At 37.4% G+C, this 18820-nt stretch overlaps 1 pseudogene; it reads left to right on the forward strand.

The window, feature by feature from the left end:
* The first annotated feature begins 1057 nt into the window (after window positions 1–1057).
* On the forward strand, window positions 1058–8489 carry LOC143892848 (vesicle-associated protein 1-3-like; annotated as a pseudogene).
* The last annotated feature ends 10331 nt before the right edge of the window (window positions 8490–18820 follow it).

The following is an 18820-nucleotide window of genomic DNA, read 5'->3' on the forward strand; positions in this document are numbered from 1 at the left end:
TTAATAATGAAACTCATGGAGGATATCCATATTCTTAATTGCAGGAAACTAAAATGATTAAGAAAAAGGAAAAGTTTTCGTCATTGACGTATATAATAACGTACTACTTTGGGCATTATAAACCCTTCTCATTTGAATATGTATTAACTTTGGAAAAACCTGTATTGATGCCTTTGAACCTCAGAATTTGCTTTTAGTCTAGCATGCCGTTTTGTTTTACCCACTGCTACTTTAGAAACTTTGAAACAACTGTATGAATATTTGTCTGGACTTTAGACCTTTGGAACCATCGTTTTGAATTTTGAATCTTTAGAACTATTTGAATATTTAGAAGTATCTGAACTTCTGAAATATCTATTCTGAACTCTGAACCTTTGGAATAACTGTTCTGACCTCTGAACCTCTAAAATAACTATTCTGAACTTTGAACCTTGGAATAACTGTTCTGACCTCTGAACCTCTGAAATAAATGTTCTGAACTCTGAACCTTTGGAATAACTGTTCTGACCTCTGAACCTCTGAAATAACTGTTCTGAACTCTGAACCTTTGGAATAACTGTTCTGACCTCTGAACCTCTGAAATAATTGTTCTGAACTCTGAACCTTTGGAATAACTGTTCTGACCTCTGAACCTCTGAAATAATTGTTCTGAACTCTGAACCTTTGGAATAACTGTTCTGAACCCTCAATATTTGAAATAACCGTTATAAATATATGTTCTGAATTTTGAACCTTCAAAACTACTGTTTGGAACTTTGAATCATTGGAACCATTTGAATAATTAAAATTATCTGAACATGAACCCTTGATACCTTCTGAACACCTCTGTGGAGGCTTGGATGATTTCTAGACCCTGCCATATGGGGTAAAACATTTGGCAACTCTGGACCCACCATGGGGGTAGTACACTGAACTTCTGGCCCGTCAATGGGATAAAACGCTGGCCCTGTCGACTTGTATCTGAACTTGAGGAACTAATTCTGATACCGTGGACTGTCGGTGGATAAGCAATAACATATCTTCTGACACCGTGGACTGTCGGTGGATAAACAATAACATGTCGTCTGGCCATGCTGATGATTCTGAAGTGTATTTGAACTCTGAACACCATATGAGTTTGACCATAGCATTTGAATTCTGAAAACTTTTGACTTTGATCAGAACTTAGACATTGAATTGCCTATTGCACTTTAATTCAGAACCATATTTGACATGCACACATATTTACCTTGTACCTATTATTCAGCTGTGAACTCAGTCTTCTGCTTTGACTCTAATATCCGAACCATATTAAACCTTGGCATGCTTAGACTGTACTTAGAGTAGTATTTTATTATGTACTGAGCTTTTCAACTGACTGTGGTTATAAAATATTTTCAGGTTTTGACCCTCGTGAGGTTAACGAGGAACAGGACGCTTAGTTTTGGAATTTGAATTTTGACTCAGAGATTAGCTTATTTGTTTTCAGTTCATTACGAAGTGAGTACTTTGAATAAGATGTAAAGACCATATTATTTATTTCCGCTTTGACTCTTTGGGGAGAGATGAGATTTGATTTGACTCTGATGGGTCCGCATTAATTGAACATTGATATTTCAGTTATGAATTGCCAGGTTATTTTGTTATTGCTTTGTAGCCTTGTACATTTGTGTGATTCATCTTGCAGGTGTACGGCTCTGTCATGTCTTATGCCCAGGGTGGGGTTTGGGGCGTGACATATTTTAAGGGAAGCATGTCCTTAGTTGTCCTGCCCCTTCCTTAGACTTTGTCCTAAGGATTGTGGTGTGTCCTTGTTCCTTTTCTTGAATCATTTTTATTTAATTAATATTCTGGTAGGGGTCCGCCTAAACCTAGCTTACTGATCAAAAAAATAAAAAAAAGAGCGTCGAATCTAAAAAATATCAATTTAGGGCTGCTTGAGATGAAGCATCCTATCGGGACTATTTAATCGACATCAAATATCCTGGCATACTTTATTGTTGATATGACATCGTTTGATTAGATTTTTTTTCTTTGCACTTTTAGCTTTAGGAGTATTTTAGATATGCCCGTACAGGTATTATTGAGGTTCTTGCTATCCACCTCAGCATGCGCATATTCAGGAAGCAAATGGAAGGTAAGTTCGAGGTGGAAGGTAATTCCTCTAATCTTATTTCTTGGGGCTCAGAGTGTAGATCATCAGAGATTAGCTAGGTTTTTAGAAGAAATTTCTGCAATGTGTGATGAAATTAAAGATTTCTTTCTTTTGTCCATATTCCTAGGAGTGCACATCAATTGGCCAAATCAGGGGGCCTGGATGGATTCCTTGTATGTTAGGCAATCTTTGCCTGCTGACTTGCACTTGTAGTCTTTTATCTCTTTAAATATAATTATCTTTCACTCAATAGTATGTTACATTGTTAACTTACCTAATTACTAATGCATAATTCCCATTTTCTGGTGCTACTTAAACTCTTAATGAGGTAAACTATAGTTAGGAGTTAGGGCAAGAAACATGTGGCTCATCAACGTACGGATTTCAATCCAAGAATACTTACGGAGTTTAGTGGCAGTGGATTTGGGTGGCTTTTGGCAGACTAGATGAATAAATTGTTAGTGGTGTATTTTTTTTCAAGAATTATAAAATGGGTCATTGGTGTAGAGTCCCAAAAAAATGACGACTTCATGCACTTTGGTACTTAAAGTTCTCGAATATAAATTAAAATTGGCAGCCTTAAGTTCATCCAAAATTGGAGAAACTTAAACTTAAAATTCCTCTCATCATCTCTCTCTAAAAAACACATCCAATTCCCGCGTGACTCCAAAGTTCTCGTCGCTGTTCACATAACTCCACGAGAGCTTAGATGTAAGTTTATTCAAAGACCAAGTCCCCAAGTGTCACAGACAGTTTACACGAGGGTTCACACTACCTTAAAAATCTGGTACGACTAACCCTGCTCCCCTAAGTTGATTGGATTGTTTCCATAAGTAGTCTGACAAAGTCCATGGACGTGGAACTCTAGACATTACTGATTCTCAACTCTAGCGTAAGTGGATCACTTTTACCCAGGGTTGCATTGCTTTGGTCATAAATCTTTGATTAATTGCTTTGGGTTTTCCCCTCTCTTCGTTTTTCATGTGACAATGCAAGCCCACAAAGAAGCTCCACCTGATTTGCAATGCAAGGATAAGTTTCTTCTCCAGAGTGTTGTTGCAAATCCTGGCACAACCATTTTACCCCGGAAATGGTTGGATGGTCTTGTCTCTTAGCTTTTAGTATTAAATGTTGTTATGATATTTGTTGCCAACCTCTTATCTGACATAAATTGGTTTTTCAGTTCAGCAAAGAAGCTAGAAAGGTTGTTGAGGAGTTTAAATTGAGAGTGGTCTATATTCCTGCTAATCCCCCCTCGCCAGTCCCCGAAGGATCAGAAGAAGGAAATTCGCCGAGGGCTTCTGTACTAGACAATGGAAACACAAATGCCTCCGTCTTTGATGCTGTCAGTATTTCTCATCATTAGAGTTTTCTCATTCTGAATGTCATATATGAGTTCAACTATTTTTGTTACGTGCTCTCTACCACTTTGTTTCAAGTGCGCATACATTTAATGTAAAGTGAACTTTTTCAAGGATCAAGATCTGTTGATGAACCCAAAGAGAAAGCTTCAGAGGTAAGACTATTTTTTAAGAGGTGTGCATTTCAAAAATAATCATATCATGATTAAGTTATATCGGGGGCTATTGCTTTTGATATGACTTGTATTCACTATTCTTTCTCTTCTATGCTTGCAAGTGTTGGAGAGGTTGGCTCTTCTTCATTTATAACTAAATGACAGATTGAGGCCATTTATGACCACTGCCTCAATATAACTTTCTTTCCTTTCTTATTCTAACTCCTTTTTTTTTCAAGGTGTGTGAGCAAGATATAATAATTTTGTGGTTATGAAGTATACAACATCAGGGACGATATGGATTCAACTAGCCAAGGCAGTACGAGAGAAATATTTGAATGGCTGCTAATTTTATTCACAGAAAAATACCGCGATGGTCAGGACAAGAGAAATAAATTTTTAGCACCCTTGAAAATCATAAAACAGTTCTATAGTGGAGTATCTTGACCCACATTAAAACCTCCATTGCATTAAGGTCTGCCACTTCATTTGCACTTATTCAAATGTGCACCGAGGATACATCCATCTCATGTCATGCGTGATTTCCAAAATAGTGTTCTCCAATATCTAGAGAGGCAGACTGGTTGGCTAGAGATGGAATAGCGAGGGTTGGGATTGAGTTTTTTGGTCTTCTACTTTGCCTATTGTCTTTGTTTGACCATCTCAGTCTTGGGGTTCTCCCCTTTTCCACTTTAATAAAACTTTCTGCCATAAGAAAAAATGTTCTACAATATCTATGGAACCGGACTTTTTTTTAGTGCCCACACAATTCATCGCAGTATCCTTTAAACATGCATTTGCTCATTGACATTGTTGAGATCTTTGCTTCATTGGAATATTCGAAACCAATGGGACGTAAGCTTGGATTATCACTGTCCTACTATTTCTCCACACTCCTCTGATGCTGATAGGACTTGGATTTCCCTTTGAGCTACAATTAAAATTAAGTTTGGGACACCCAAAACCTAGGGTTCCCTTTTGCTACTATTGTTGTTAACGAGAAAAAGAAGAAGAGAGGATTCTTTCTAGCCTATTAGATTTAGGTCAAGGTTGGGTGGAGTAGAATTTGGAAGTAGTGATAGCAGGTGCAAGGAGTGGGAGAATTCGCAAAGAAGGAAATTGTGGTAGCCATCTTTCCTATGAAAGGAAATTGAGCTTCAGGATTAGATGGATTCTTTCTGGCCTTTTCCATGTAGGTTGGCAATTCATGAAGGATGCTTTCTCTATGTTTTTTACGATGATGATGATGAGGATGATGCACTAAATTTATTAAAGAGAGCAAGAGAAATTACAAAACAACTTCAATGGGAAGGAACTATGTACAACTCATGCCTAGAAATATTTGGCTTATCAAGCTTATTGGCTACATTATTTGCACGTCATGGAACATGAGATAACACATTCTCAACCTATACAATACTTCGGCACCTCATCGATAAAAGGGGCAAGTCTCCATGACCCCAATTGGTTCTATGAGTCCATGAAATTACATTAGATGAATCCTTCTCCATCCTCAAGATCCCATTCATTTTTCAAACAATGGTTCACAAGCTGGTAAGAAGGTACACACTTCTTCTTCGACAACTCGACATGACTAGTCAGCTGTGAATAGAAACATGACACATTGCTTTACCATCATCGCGGTAGACCCCCACCCATTCTAGTTGGTCTGGATTGCCAAGGGGGCAACCGTCGAAGTTGAGCTTAACGACATTGGTGAAGTAGGAGCCCACCTAGCTGCAGACTTCAATTTCGAAACTCTTCCCATCATGATTTTTTTGAATGGTTTTTTTACAAAATCATATCAATTCGGAAGTTTTTTAATTTTTATTTGCAAGCTAAAGAAGTCTATATATAAACACTTCCCATCATGATGTCATGCTAATTTCGTAGGTCGCATCAAAAGAGTAACTGCCCCCGAACTCCTCCCTCAATATCATCCAACTAACAATGGAGAGCTTGATCCGCTGTGAAAACTGTGGCCGTTGAAGAAAATTTATCCTTGAGCGTACGTGCATTTCTGATGGATCTAAGACACCCAAGGTCAAAGAAGTCAAACCTAATCTTTACTGGATTTCACTGATGAAATGTGTCCCATTGGGGAGTCAAATGAGTGAATAGAGAATGTCTTATGAAGGTTTTAAGTCATATGGGTCATAGGGTCTTTTTCCATATAAATCACTCAAGTTATTTGATATTAAGTGTGTTTAGAATGGACCCCACCCATGCATTACAAGATTGTAAAAGGGGTAGCTCATTTTCATGAACTTTGAGGGGAGAGTTTCCTCAAGAGGGTATTTTAGTCTTTATGGTTTCTTTAGGTTAGGGTTTTAGAACTTTCTAGGTTATTTTCTTATATATAAATATATCTATATTATAAACTTTTCAATGATGTTATGTTTATGAGAACAAGTTTTTTCCATGAAGAAAATTCTTCCCCAGAGATTGTGATGTGATGCCCAACCGACCTACGGTGTGGTGCCCTATGAATACCATTGATGTGATGCCTTTGGTCTCATTGTTGTGACTCCAACAAATCTATCTTCTTCATTGTCTCAAGGTACCATTTCCACCATTCTTTCTTCTCTTGTTCGAAATTGTCAAGCTTTAATTCGTGTTGCTCAGGGCTTAAATTGGAGTAATCTGTTCCAACCAGAACTGGATAGTTAAATATTAGCCATTGGATGCTGTGTTCTATTTTATTGATTTTGAAATCTAAAGTTCTCTTGGAAGATAGGATTTTTCTATGATCTTAAAGAGGAACAATCTAGACAGCCAGATCTGAAATGTGATGATTATTTGTATGAATCTCAGTCATTGGATTTGAGAGTTCTGTTTTCTGTAATTTTACGATATTAAGTTTTGTTGATGCCTAGGGTTTATTATGACCATTGTGAAAATGTTTTGAACGGATTTGATCAAGATTTGATATGTAGTTAGATTAATATTAGCCATCAAACTTATAGTGGTCAGATTTCAATATCCAACGGTTGGATCCGATTAAAATTATTAAGGATTGCTTTACTCACCAAGCTGACTTTAGGGTGAAAGTTTTGAAGAGCCGAGCATCAGTTCAGTAATAGAGCACGTTCGGGGTATTGTTAAAAGTAGTGGAATTAATGAGGGGAGGTTAACTATTGATACAAGATGTTGTCATATGAGAGTAGACTTCTCGTGGACCGTACACCATGTGAACTGGAAAGATCTGAACCTATTTATTGTGTGTGATCTACCAAAAGAAGTATTAACATGGAAGTGCCAAAGTTTAATGGAAAGAATGATGCATTTTGAACTGGACATTCAAAGAGTCGGTACAATGCCGATCACAGGGAGATATGAATGACTAGTTACAGAAAAAAGTTTTTCGGGAGTACCAACAAGAGAGTTAATGTTATCTTAAGGAGGATGATGAGATTGGAAGTAGGCCCTTTGACCAAGATGGTAGAGGTTTGCAGATGCTATCGATGAGTTCTTGGACATGGTGGAGAGGCATGCAACTTCTTTCCATCACGTCCTTCACTCTGCAAACAGTTTTGTGGATTTGCTCGGAGTGGGGTTGATAGAGATGCATCAAAGCCTTTTGATCATATTTCCCCTCATGGGCACTTGTATTTTTGTCCAGTTTTTAATGTTTCCATTGACCAGCTTGGTCTAAGGGCCTCCTTTCTTTTTCATTATCAATAAAACTTCACCGTTTAAAACACGAAACATTGACTTGACGAGTCAGAAACGCTGAATTGGCTATAGGCTACAATATGGAGTTTTTGTTTCTCCCCCTTTTCCTACTCTAGCTATGAATTTAGAGAAGGGTGTTTGAAGTTTTCGAGTTGATTTTGACGATATCTTTTGTAATGTTGGATCAGTGGACAGATGGTAATTGCTGTTAGGTAAATTTCTGAATGCCTTCAAGCTGTCGACCAGGCATTTCTGTTCCTGGGTGTATATGATTCATTAACAAAGAGTACATTGGTTCCATTTAGTGTGGTACTTAATCTGCACTTTTGTAACTTTCCAAAAAAAAAAAAAAAAAACTGCACTCAGTCCTCTGCTTTTTTGCATGACATTTCTAATGAGAAGCATTTATTGTATGTTTGTCCATTAAATTGTTGTCTGTGAATATATCTTGTGACTTATTCCGTTGTAAATTTATGTGTTCAGAGAAGAAAACACTTATACTTCCATTGGTGGGTTTTTGAACTCTATTAATGCTGCGCAACACCATAAAATGCATGCATACTACAAAAATGCATGCATACTATGGATGCGTGATGATTGTGCTTTAGTTTCTAGCATTGTTGTTTCTTGTTTGTTTTCTGATCTGTTATAGTTGATTTTCTACTTTTGTATATCCTCTACTATATTATTTTTTTCCTCCAAATTATGCTTTAGCTTCAATTATAAAGTTAAATTTCTTTGGATAGCTGATTGAATTATTATTTGAATTCAGAAAATTGGCATATATTAAATTTAATGGTTCATTGAATTTGTGATACTCTATTATTCAAATTCAGATACCTATCATGCAGTGTTGCTGATATTTTTTTTCTTCAGGCATGGGATATTATTTCCAAATTGACTGAGGAGAAAACCTCTGCCATTCAACAAAGGCAGAAGCTTCGACAAGAGCTGGTATGGCTTGAATGTTTAAACACTTTTGAGTCATTTAGTTGCATTCAAATAATAATTTTGTCGTATTAGTTCCAATGTTACTTCCATAGCCTCTTGCTAAAAGATGGATTGGAATCAGCCCGGACCCATCTATATTTTATGTTAAAAGTTCAACCCGAATCCCCAAAAATCGACCCGAGTTGCATGCCCTGATTATACATTTTCCGATGAATGCCTGTCTTATACAGATTATTGGATTTCTATGCAATAAGGTTTTTTGGAAATTTACATCTGATGTTTTTGTTTTCTTCTCTAAATGCATAATCTTCTTTAGGACACTTTTGTCAATTTGAACACTACACAGCACTTTCATAAGTCTTAAAACATTTTACATATTTATGGTTCGTTAGTAAAATATTATTAATAATTAATTTTGTGCCTTTAGAAAAATTATTAGGAATGGATGAATCATGGGTTATTATTTTAAATTTTAGGATTTGATGATATGTATTAGCAAGTATTTTAGATTTTAGAGAGAATGGATGAATCAAGGATTTGATGATATGGATGAATCAAGTTTATGTAGCACAAATTGTAATCATAGCAGCGTCATATTAACCCATTTTCACCCACCTTTCTCTTCTCTCTCTCTCTCTCTCTCTCTCTCTCTCTCTACATTCTTCTATACTTTTTCTGGAAGGACCTGTTTTTTTTTTTTTTTTTTGAGCTAGTGGCGTTTAAACCCGGTCAGGTTTTTTTTTCTGTTATGCATTTTACTAAGTGTACCATTCAAAAAAAACAAAAACATTTTACTGTGTGTAAACACTGATTATGAAAACATAAAAAATAACATATATTAAATTGTTCAAATTAACAATCTATCTCAAAACTTGCCAACGCATTTACCATCTCTAATCAACTCTTTTCTGAGCCTGTCTGATATGAAAATGAAAAGAATTTTTGCATGAATATCTCTCCCTCTCTCTCATCAAGTGGGAGTGAGGATAGTTTTGATTTTTCCCAAAGCGTTGTCCCCATGAAAAATATACGCAGTTTGTCTCATTTTGTATGAATCGAGCTGTTACGTGCCGAAGAGTCTCTTTTATCTTCATAATTATTGGTGCAGATTTTTCCTATTAGTTAGGATGTTAGTCGTGTGAATCAAGAGTAATTAGATAGTCCATTAAATTAGGGGTTATCAAGAGCAATTAGTTAGGAGTTAAAAGTCCATTTAGTAGGGGTTTTCTATTCTTTCTCCTACTTTTATGCAAGTGTACCTGAGATACAATTGTGGCTCTTAATGCATAAAGAGGGAAGAAAATATCAATAATGTGTGTTATTGGAGTAGGCTCCCTCCAAGAAACCTAAATTCTTAATCTCTGAACCCTTGCTTCTTCCTCGTCACAATAGGTTCCAACAGATTTCAGAAAAGTAAATCTTCGAATGTAATATTTGGTATCGGAGGTAGGGATGGATGATCCAAGGATCAGATGGTTGGAAGCGTTCTCTTGCTGTGGGACAATACATAATGATAAAGAGATGCAGAAGATATTTTCTCCTATGAACGCTCGGTTTGACAAGATGACAGCTACACATACGGGCGGCCAGGAGGCTCGGTTTGATGAGATGGAGCCCACATGTACGCCTAGGAGGAAAGCTCCAACAACCAAAACTGTAATGGTGGACGCAGAGCTTATGTCCCCTCTAGGACGGGTGTTCCAAGTTCAATGAATTCATATCTTCCTAAGCTCAAAGAAGAAAAAAAGAGAAAAATCTATAAAAGAAATGTGTTTATTAGCATTGTTAGTTTCGACAAGGTCGTAGTCTAAAAAATTATCATTTTGCTCAAAATTGTCAGTGCCATCGAAAATATACTCACCAACAACCATCCATGCATCAACATCCCATTCATTTAAAAAAATACAGCGAAGGAGCTTTGATGAACGACATAATGAAATCAATTTGAAAATGGAGCTGCCCCAACCTTTGACGACGACAAACGAAATGGTTAATAATCGCAAGCCAAAGAGAAAAAGAAAAGGAGAGAGAAGGGAAAAGAAAATGAGATAGGACCTGTACAAGAAGATTTCATTTTTCATACGTTGGCTTAATCTCCAACCTTGAGGACAAGGTTGATTTCAAGGTGAGTGGAATGTTACGTGCCAAAGAGTCTTTTATTTCTTTATAGCTATTGATGCAGATTTTTCCTATTAATTATGATGTTATTTGTGTGAATCAAGAGAAATTAATTAGAGTCCATTAAGTTTCAAGAGTAATCAGTTAGAGTCCATTAAGTTAGGGGTTATCAAGAGAAATTAGTTAGGAGTTAAGAGTCCATTTAGTAGGGGTTTTCTATTTTTTCTCCTACTTTTATGCAAGTGTGCATGATATACAATTGTGGTGGCTCTTAATGTATAAAGAGGGAAGGAAATATCAGTAAAGCATCAAATTCTGAATTTATCACACATGCATGTTATTGGGGAGTAGGTTCCCTTGAAGAAACCTATTATGCTCTGTTGCAATGGTTAACCAGAGATACAAAAGGTTCGTGTCTGGTTACAAATTTGGAAGGTCCGAAGAGCACCTCATCTGCCCAAGTGCACTTGGTCTCTTATTCCATTTACTTATTGATTTTGAAGAGTTTCGGATGAAAATCATGCGAAATGGAAACATATATCTCCAAGAAGACGTCTACCTAATTATGCATGTCTAGGAGATGAATAATAAGCACACACAAAATAAATGAAAGAAGTGTCACCTCAGAGTAGCTAGGTTATGAGTGTCATGCCTAAATGATGTCTAAGTTCTGATGTGCAAACACATGCATGCTACAACTAAAGGTATAAGGTTTGCACCAGATATAACAAATACGATAAACTAGAAAAATAAATGAGCTATAGCTAAGCATATGATCAAGGTAAATTAGCAGGTAAATGCTACAGCTAAGCATGTGAGTAAGTAAAGAAATGATCACACACTATCATAATCATATGCAAGTAATCATAATCAATATACAAAAACAAGCCTTAAAGTACTAACAACAAACCCTAAGACTCTAAGGCCTAAACCCGAGTCTTTAGATGATATGATGTTCGTCCAAAGAAGCCTACGTATCCCCGCCTCTTACAGGAATCAAGGCAACGTAGTTATTCGCTCTATTCTAAACTATGATTCCTAACCCATCTAGGACTGCTATCCTAGACTCGATCTAGAAGACTTCACCTGTTGTTAATAGCTTCTTTTGTGATTATTTAAGTTCAAGTAAATTGTGGATTTTTAGGACTCCCTATATGCTCTAACTAGATGCAAGTTAACCTAGTCTAATGCAGGTGGACCTTACATCCTATGTATGACTAGGCTGTGTCCCTAGGAAAACAATGGGTTCACCAGCGCATCCTAGTTTAGTCATCAATCGGCGATGTGGATCGCCAACTGACCGGACAGAGGCGTAACCTACTCCTACCTAGGACAGACTCTTAACTCTAGAACAAAACACAATCAGGACAGACTCCTAACTTTAAGACATCCCAAACATCTAGGACAGACTCCTAACTCCAGGGGAATATCTTTTTGAAAAGATTTTGAATAATTTTTGTATTTTTGGAAGGTTTGAAATGTTTATTTTTGAAGGTTTGACTGAACTTGGGATAAGGATCCCAAGCTGCCTACGTACCCTGTGGAAAGGGATCAAGCCAGCGTAGTTCGGATACGTAACTTCCTCTTAAGACTCGACTTTTCAGATGTTTCAATATTTTTTAAAATGTTTTTGAAATTTTGATATGTTTTGAATTATTTCAAGTTTCTAATGTTTTTTTTTATATTTCGAATTTCTGATGTTTTTTGAATTTTCAAGAGTTTTAACCCTTTTAACCAAAGGGAAACAAGGAGACAACCAGAAAGAAAAGAACACTCATGCGATTCATAGCCTGGAAAAGTGTCAGATGAAAAGACGAAATCCTTTTAGCCTAAGGGTTGTCCTAAACAATCAAATCGGTGTCTCAAATAGATGATAAAATGGATGAAATCCCGAGAAGGTGTGAAAACCTAAGAAGATCGAGTTAGACCCTAAGAGAATGGAGAAGAACTAAATCAATATGAAGTCTTGCACTGCTCTTCTCTGAAGCCTTGTCTCTCAAATGAAAATGGCAATTAGGATCAATGAGACATAGCCTGTCTCCTAAAAGAGAAGAATCGACAAGAGAATGAGACTGGGCGAGTCTCCCTAAATAAGAATGACCATCTAATGAGACAAAACATGTCTTCTGGAAGAAGGAGAGACAAAAAAGGATGTTTGTGAGATTAGGCAAGTCTTCTAAAAGAGAGGACACTTGTAACCAATGAGACAAAGCATGTCTCCTATAGGAAGAACAACTAACTCTAATGAGACACTAAATGTCTCTTACAGAGGGCTCCAAGTAGCCTTATCATTGCCCTTGCAACGATAAATAGAATTGGCAATTAATAGACCAAGTTGGTCTTCAACTAGTAGAATATGTTCTATTTGAGACTTGGACAGTCTCCTATGGGCAGACTCACTAATGAGACAGGGCATGTCTCCAAAGGGTAAGCTTTCTATGAGACAAAGCATGTCTCTCTGAAGGGAGTGACATTTTTACACAAGACAGCTTGTCTCCTAAAAGGGGTTTGATTTTTCTGTTAAGACATAGCTTATCTCTCTAAATGGTGGGCTCTAGATAACTCTTTCATTGCCCTAGCAATGAGAAGGAGAATCTAATTATTTAAAGGTATCTAAAAGACTAGGCAAGTCTTCCAAAATAATGAGGGGAGTGCTATTTGGACTGAGCAAGTCCCCTAAGGATGCGCTTGGGCTATCGCCTTCATCGCCCTTTCACAATAATTTCCTTTCCAAATGATCATAGCTGTCTTGGGTTATTCCTAAAAAGTAAACCTTATACAGGTAAATCACAATGATTCATGTTGTTCAAATAAATACTTGTAACAAATGGTATTTCTTTAGAACATGACAGCTCTACTTCTACAAGTCAATATAATTATACTGAACATAATAAATTTAAAACACTAGCTTACTATTAACCATATTTTTAATTGCTACAGCTTGTTAACATTAATACCAATTTAAAGTACCCTTCTCAGTTCATGTCATCTAAAAAATCTTTGGAGTTTCTACAACATTCCAAATGTTAAATTTCCAATTATGAATTAGCTAAGTTTAAAGAACTGTCAAAATCCAGTAAAATGTTATTCTCACAATAAAATATGAATTTGTGCCATCAACAGGTAATGACTATACTATCAGAACAGCCAAATTTAAGTGTAAGGCAATCTAAATCAGAGAAGTGTAAAACCAAATTCAACTCCATACCCATAATGACCAGGTTCAGGACAATACTTAATGCAAAATATAACTAACAGTCTTAAACCTTTTATATCACTTGGTCATTAGAATTAAAGCAATATCAATTAGTCGAATGCTAAAATGATGCATATGACAATCTAAACAGTTTATGACTTTTATCAGAACAGTCCTTATGCCAACAACGAGGTTAGATGGTATTAATAATATTACACAAGCATGCCTAATGTTATTTAAAGATACACAATCTGGATGCCAACATTTCCAATGAAAATTGTATTACCTTATGGCCAAAATAAAATTAATCCATAAGAAAAATAGAAGCATATACTAGGTCAATGATAAGAATCAGACAAGAGTCATGCGATTATCTTTGATCTAAAAGAAAAAACTTGAGAACAACAGATATATGCCCCTGTTTGTTTTTTTTCTTTGGGAAAGACCCTATATCTGAAATGAATGAGATCCCCCCTTAAAATAAGATTATCAGCTCTTTTATAGCAAAACAAGAGTGTGGATATTGGCACTACTACTTTTGATAAGCGCGGTTGCGCGAAAATATGATGAGGCGCACGGTTGATCGTGTCCCATTCGCCCATGACAGGGCCTCCTCAGGATAATTCACCCCCCTTTCTGCATTTGCACTGCATACTCTCCCGACTCGTCGTATTTGACGATTTAGCTCGGATTTAGATGAAATTTTACGGGGACCCAAAGCTACCGTAGGGAATAATTTGAAGTCCTGAATAACTGATTTGGTAGGATTTTGCTCAAACATGGAGGGTTTAGGGCACGGTCAAAATGGGGTGTCTACAGTGAGAAGATCTTGTTTGGCCTCCTCCATACGAGCTACATTCATACATCTCAACAATTGGCTGATATATTCATCAAGGCATTGGGTCGTGAACAGATCATATTTTTGGCATCCGAGTTGGGCATTATTAACATACATGCTCCGCCTTGGGGGAGAGTATTTGGAATATTATTCAAATTTCAAATTCAAATTTTAAATCCAAATTCAAGAAGAGTTGCAGCTATATTCATATAAATCAATACATATAAATTTGGGATTTATTCATTGTGTCTCTTCTATATCATCTCTAGCTGCACCCATGTCATAGAGTACCAAAAAGCAATCCACCGTTGCCAGATCAAGCATGGAAGTAGAATATTGTGCTTTGGCATAGACAAAAATGAAATTGAATTGGACCACCTGCATCTTTTTTCCTTGTGCTCCATTTTTTCCAGTGTCACAACAAAAACACTACCTATTTCTCACTCATAATATCGTTCATCACGTTGGAACGAAACATATCGAGTTTTACTTTCACTTTGTTGGCGAAGAACTCATGATGGGAGCTCTTTACAATTCATGCCAGCCCATCTCTACGAACTCAGCAGTTACAACTAGCGCTGCAACAGGGTCGGGTTGGGTCGGGTTTTCCAAAACCCTAGCCCAACACTGGATCCCATTATCTCGGCCCTGACCCGCCCTGACCCTAAGGCAGGGCCGAAAAACCTCAACCCATTGCCCGCTCTACAGGGCTCAGTGCTGGCCCTGCCCCGCCCTGTGCCGGGCCGGCCCTAATTGACCCTAGTGCAAATACATGTTAAGAGTGCCAAAAATAAAGCAACCACTTATCATACAGAACAAAATGATCAATAAACAGAAAAAGGGAACAAAATAAGACAATATGAATTCAACAACATGATGGCCAACAGAGACAATTAATAATTATAATCTAAAGAAACACCAATCCAAGATAATAGAAAACATTAGCAAAAGAAGCATGCACAGATGGTTCAATTCTAAAATAGAAAACTTAGGGTCGGACCGGGTCATGGTACCCAACGCATTAACCCATAACCCAACCCGACCTCAGTCATAGTCTAAAAAAATGAATCCTGGCCCACCCTCAGGGTTGGAAAATCCAGCCCTGACCCTGTTCGGGCTCAGGGCGGGTCAGGGCTGACAGGGCCCAACTTGCACCCCTAGTTACAACTAACAACAATAACTCGGAAAAATATAAGTTTAATGTCAAGTATATTTGCATGTATCTGTTTACATGGAAATATCTTATCAGATTTTCCCAATATTATCTATTGGAACCGCATTACACTGGAATACACACACACACACATCATATTCGTTGGCAGATTAACTTAATCATCCAACATTCAATTTTCATTATCCCTGTTTGGATTGTGGAAAAGTTTGGAAAGGATAAATATTTTTAAAAGTTGCTACTTTTTTACACACGAAAAAAAAAAGACTCGAACCAACCCTTTTCAATTTCTTCCTTGGGAAGAAAAAAATTTCCCAAGAAAAAAAATCCCATCAGAAATATTTTTCTTGCAATCCAAACAGGGCCTAAATTATCAGAATAATCATCCACATATATCGAAATTTCATTTCAGTCTAAGCCACTAAATTTAACTGAAGTTGTACGCCAGATAAATGCAACTGGATGCATAAATTAATTAATGAGTAAGACCGATGGAGACAGCTACTTAACTTCCTACTACAGAGTAACGAAGGGTGTCGGTAGGGCCAGGGCCGCGCTGAGCCCTGTAGGGCAGGCAATGGGCTGAGGTTTTTCGGCCCTGACTCAGGATCAGAGTGGGTCAGGGCCGAGATAATGGGATCCAGGGTTGGGCTAGGGTTTTGAAAAACCCAACCCAACCCGATCCTGTCGCAGTCCTATACAGAGTAGTAGTCCTAATAATATGTTTCCAGTTTAAGACATAATTATATATCCAGTACCTTTGGGTGTTACGTGCAAGGAGAATGATATTTTCACCCCCTTTTCCACTCCCCCCATTGTCTTTTCCTATGAATGACTACATTTTCATTGCCTCTTATTTCTCTTGTCCTAAAACTAAGGTTATGGAGGCTGTTGCATGTGAGAGCAACCACCTCAGATGAATTAAATGAATAAGACAAAATCTCCTGACGAGTTAGCCTGTTTGGCTGCTCTCACCTGCGACAGCAGCTGCGAAATGCCCTTCCGCAATGGTCCCTAGCAAACCCCTAGAAATAGAAGTGGGTGAAAATGACATTTACTTGTGCAAAAATACCTTTTTTTTGGGAGGGGGGGGGGGGGGGGGGGCGGTCAGGGGGAATGATAAATGCCCCCCTTTTCATTACTTGTGACACCCAGCTGCAGTGTACGATGTCAATCAGGTACCTTATATCCATCGCATGTGATGTACACCAGCCTCTTGCAGTCATAGATAAAATGCAGTTGGGTGTCCCGAGTAATGAAAAGGAGCGCATTTATCATTTTCCTCGTTTTACCCTTATGAAGTAGGTAAGCAGCTTTATTAAGGCCCTGTTTGTTTTTAGATTATGACAACCGATTGTCACTCCAACACCTATTATTGGGTGTCCTTGTCTAAAACGAACAGGGCCTGAAGGAAATGGAGAAAAAGGACAATAATCAAGTGGGCAGCAAAATTCCAATGAACAAACTGTTCCAGTAAACTCCCGATCTAACAAGGTTTGGTGAATTGTTAGCATTTCCCGAAATCTCCCTACTTCTATACAGATCATCTCCTCGTCAATGAAAGGGGCGAGTCTTCGTGGACCCGATGAATCAAGTAGGCCTAAGAAATAGGGCTAGATGAATTCCCTTCCTCAAAGGACAAGTCTTTGGGGCCCTGAAGAATCGGGCCCAAGAAATAACATTAGACGAATTCGCGTTCTCTCAATGTCCAATCCATATCCCTAATGCCAAAATATACCATCGTTCTGCTCGTGTCAACATCGAATTATCGGTTGGTATCAATTGAAAATGTGCACAACTCAAGAAATTTTCTGATAATTCATTGCCGACATAAAAAAAAATCTCTGGAATCAAACATGGAGGCATCGTCAATGGCTTCTCTCTATCATGAAAACAAATGGTGTAAATTAGCCTCTAAAGTCAATGGCATTATTAGGAAAAGAGTAGACCCTGTTAACTCTTGGTTCTACATTCTTTTTTGGTGTAACATTCTCTTTTTACCATGTAGCCATTGACTAATTTAGGCCAATGTCTCTTTTAGATGGGTTTATCATCTTATCTATATTTTCTTTTATAAATTGCTAGGGGTGCCCTATCTACACATTGTCATTTCTTATTTTGTGATTACTGAAAGTTTCATTAATTAATAAGAACAAGATGATTTTAGTATATTTTATTTTGGAAAATGATATGGGAACTTCATGCATGAATGACTTGGAATGAATCACATTGTGACTGGAGAAATTGGAGAACTTGCATGACTGCTCTATCACTCCTTTTCGCAGGACCGCCCGAATTCCACGAGTGAATAAAAAGTTAGAACTACATTGGATCTTACTTGAATCGCTCCATCTATCATCCTGAGGAGAAGTTTGGTTTCATGCTCCAGAGAGACCACTTGAATGCATATTGTTGCCCAATTTATCTTTTTTAAGAACATCGATTAGACTAGATGGTTAGACTCATTCAGAATGAGTGTTTCTAGGATATGAAATAGTTACAGCACTTAGGCCCCACCACATGAAAGGTCCATATAATTTGAAATCATATGGGTGTTTTTGTCTTTCCGGGGGGGGGGGGGGAGGATATCATCTACCAAAAACAATTGCATATTTGATTATGGCGACCTTTGCATCTAGTGTCACAGGAAATGGACGAGTGCCTGATTTTGGCACTACCATGTTTTAATAATTGCACAAACTCCGCTTGTCTATTCTTTTTAAACAGCTGTCAAAGGTTATGACACTTCCCAAAAAACTCTATGAAGCCAATTAAACAAAGAAAAGACAAGCAGAGTTTGTGTAAAACGTGGTGGTGTCAGAACCAGTAGCCAAGTTTATTTACACATAATCAGTAGAAGGGTACTATTCGCGCTACCATGTTTTTATACTTACACTAACTCACCTTGTCTTTTACTATTTTACCAGCCATCAAAGGTTATTACGATTCCAAAAAAAGCTCTCCAAAGCCAATTAAAGAAGAAAAGACAAGATCAGTTACCACAATTATCAAAACATGGTAGTGCCAATATAAGTGGCCTTCTTAGAAGTATCCAAAAAGGCCTATAATTAATGGCTTTACAAGAGGCCCTAATATTCAATTTTCAAATAAAATTTAACTTAAAATAAGCACTTTCCAAATAAGGACCTATTTTGGTTGCATCCAAGGAGGCCCCATATCTTCACTCCCATTTTCCTCAAAACTAAAGAGATAATAGAGTG

This window comes from Tasmannia lanceolata, unplaced genomic scaffold, assembly GCF_043159265.1.
Source record: "Tasmannia lanceolata isolate RefF3 unplaced genomic scaffold, GAP_Taslan_0.1 ptg000002l, whole genome shotgun sequence".
Lineage (NCBI taxonomy): Eukaryota > Viridiplantae > Streptophyta > Magnoliopsida > Canellales > Winteraceae > Tasmannia > Tasmannia lanceolata.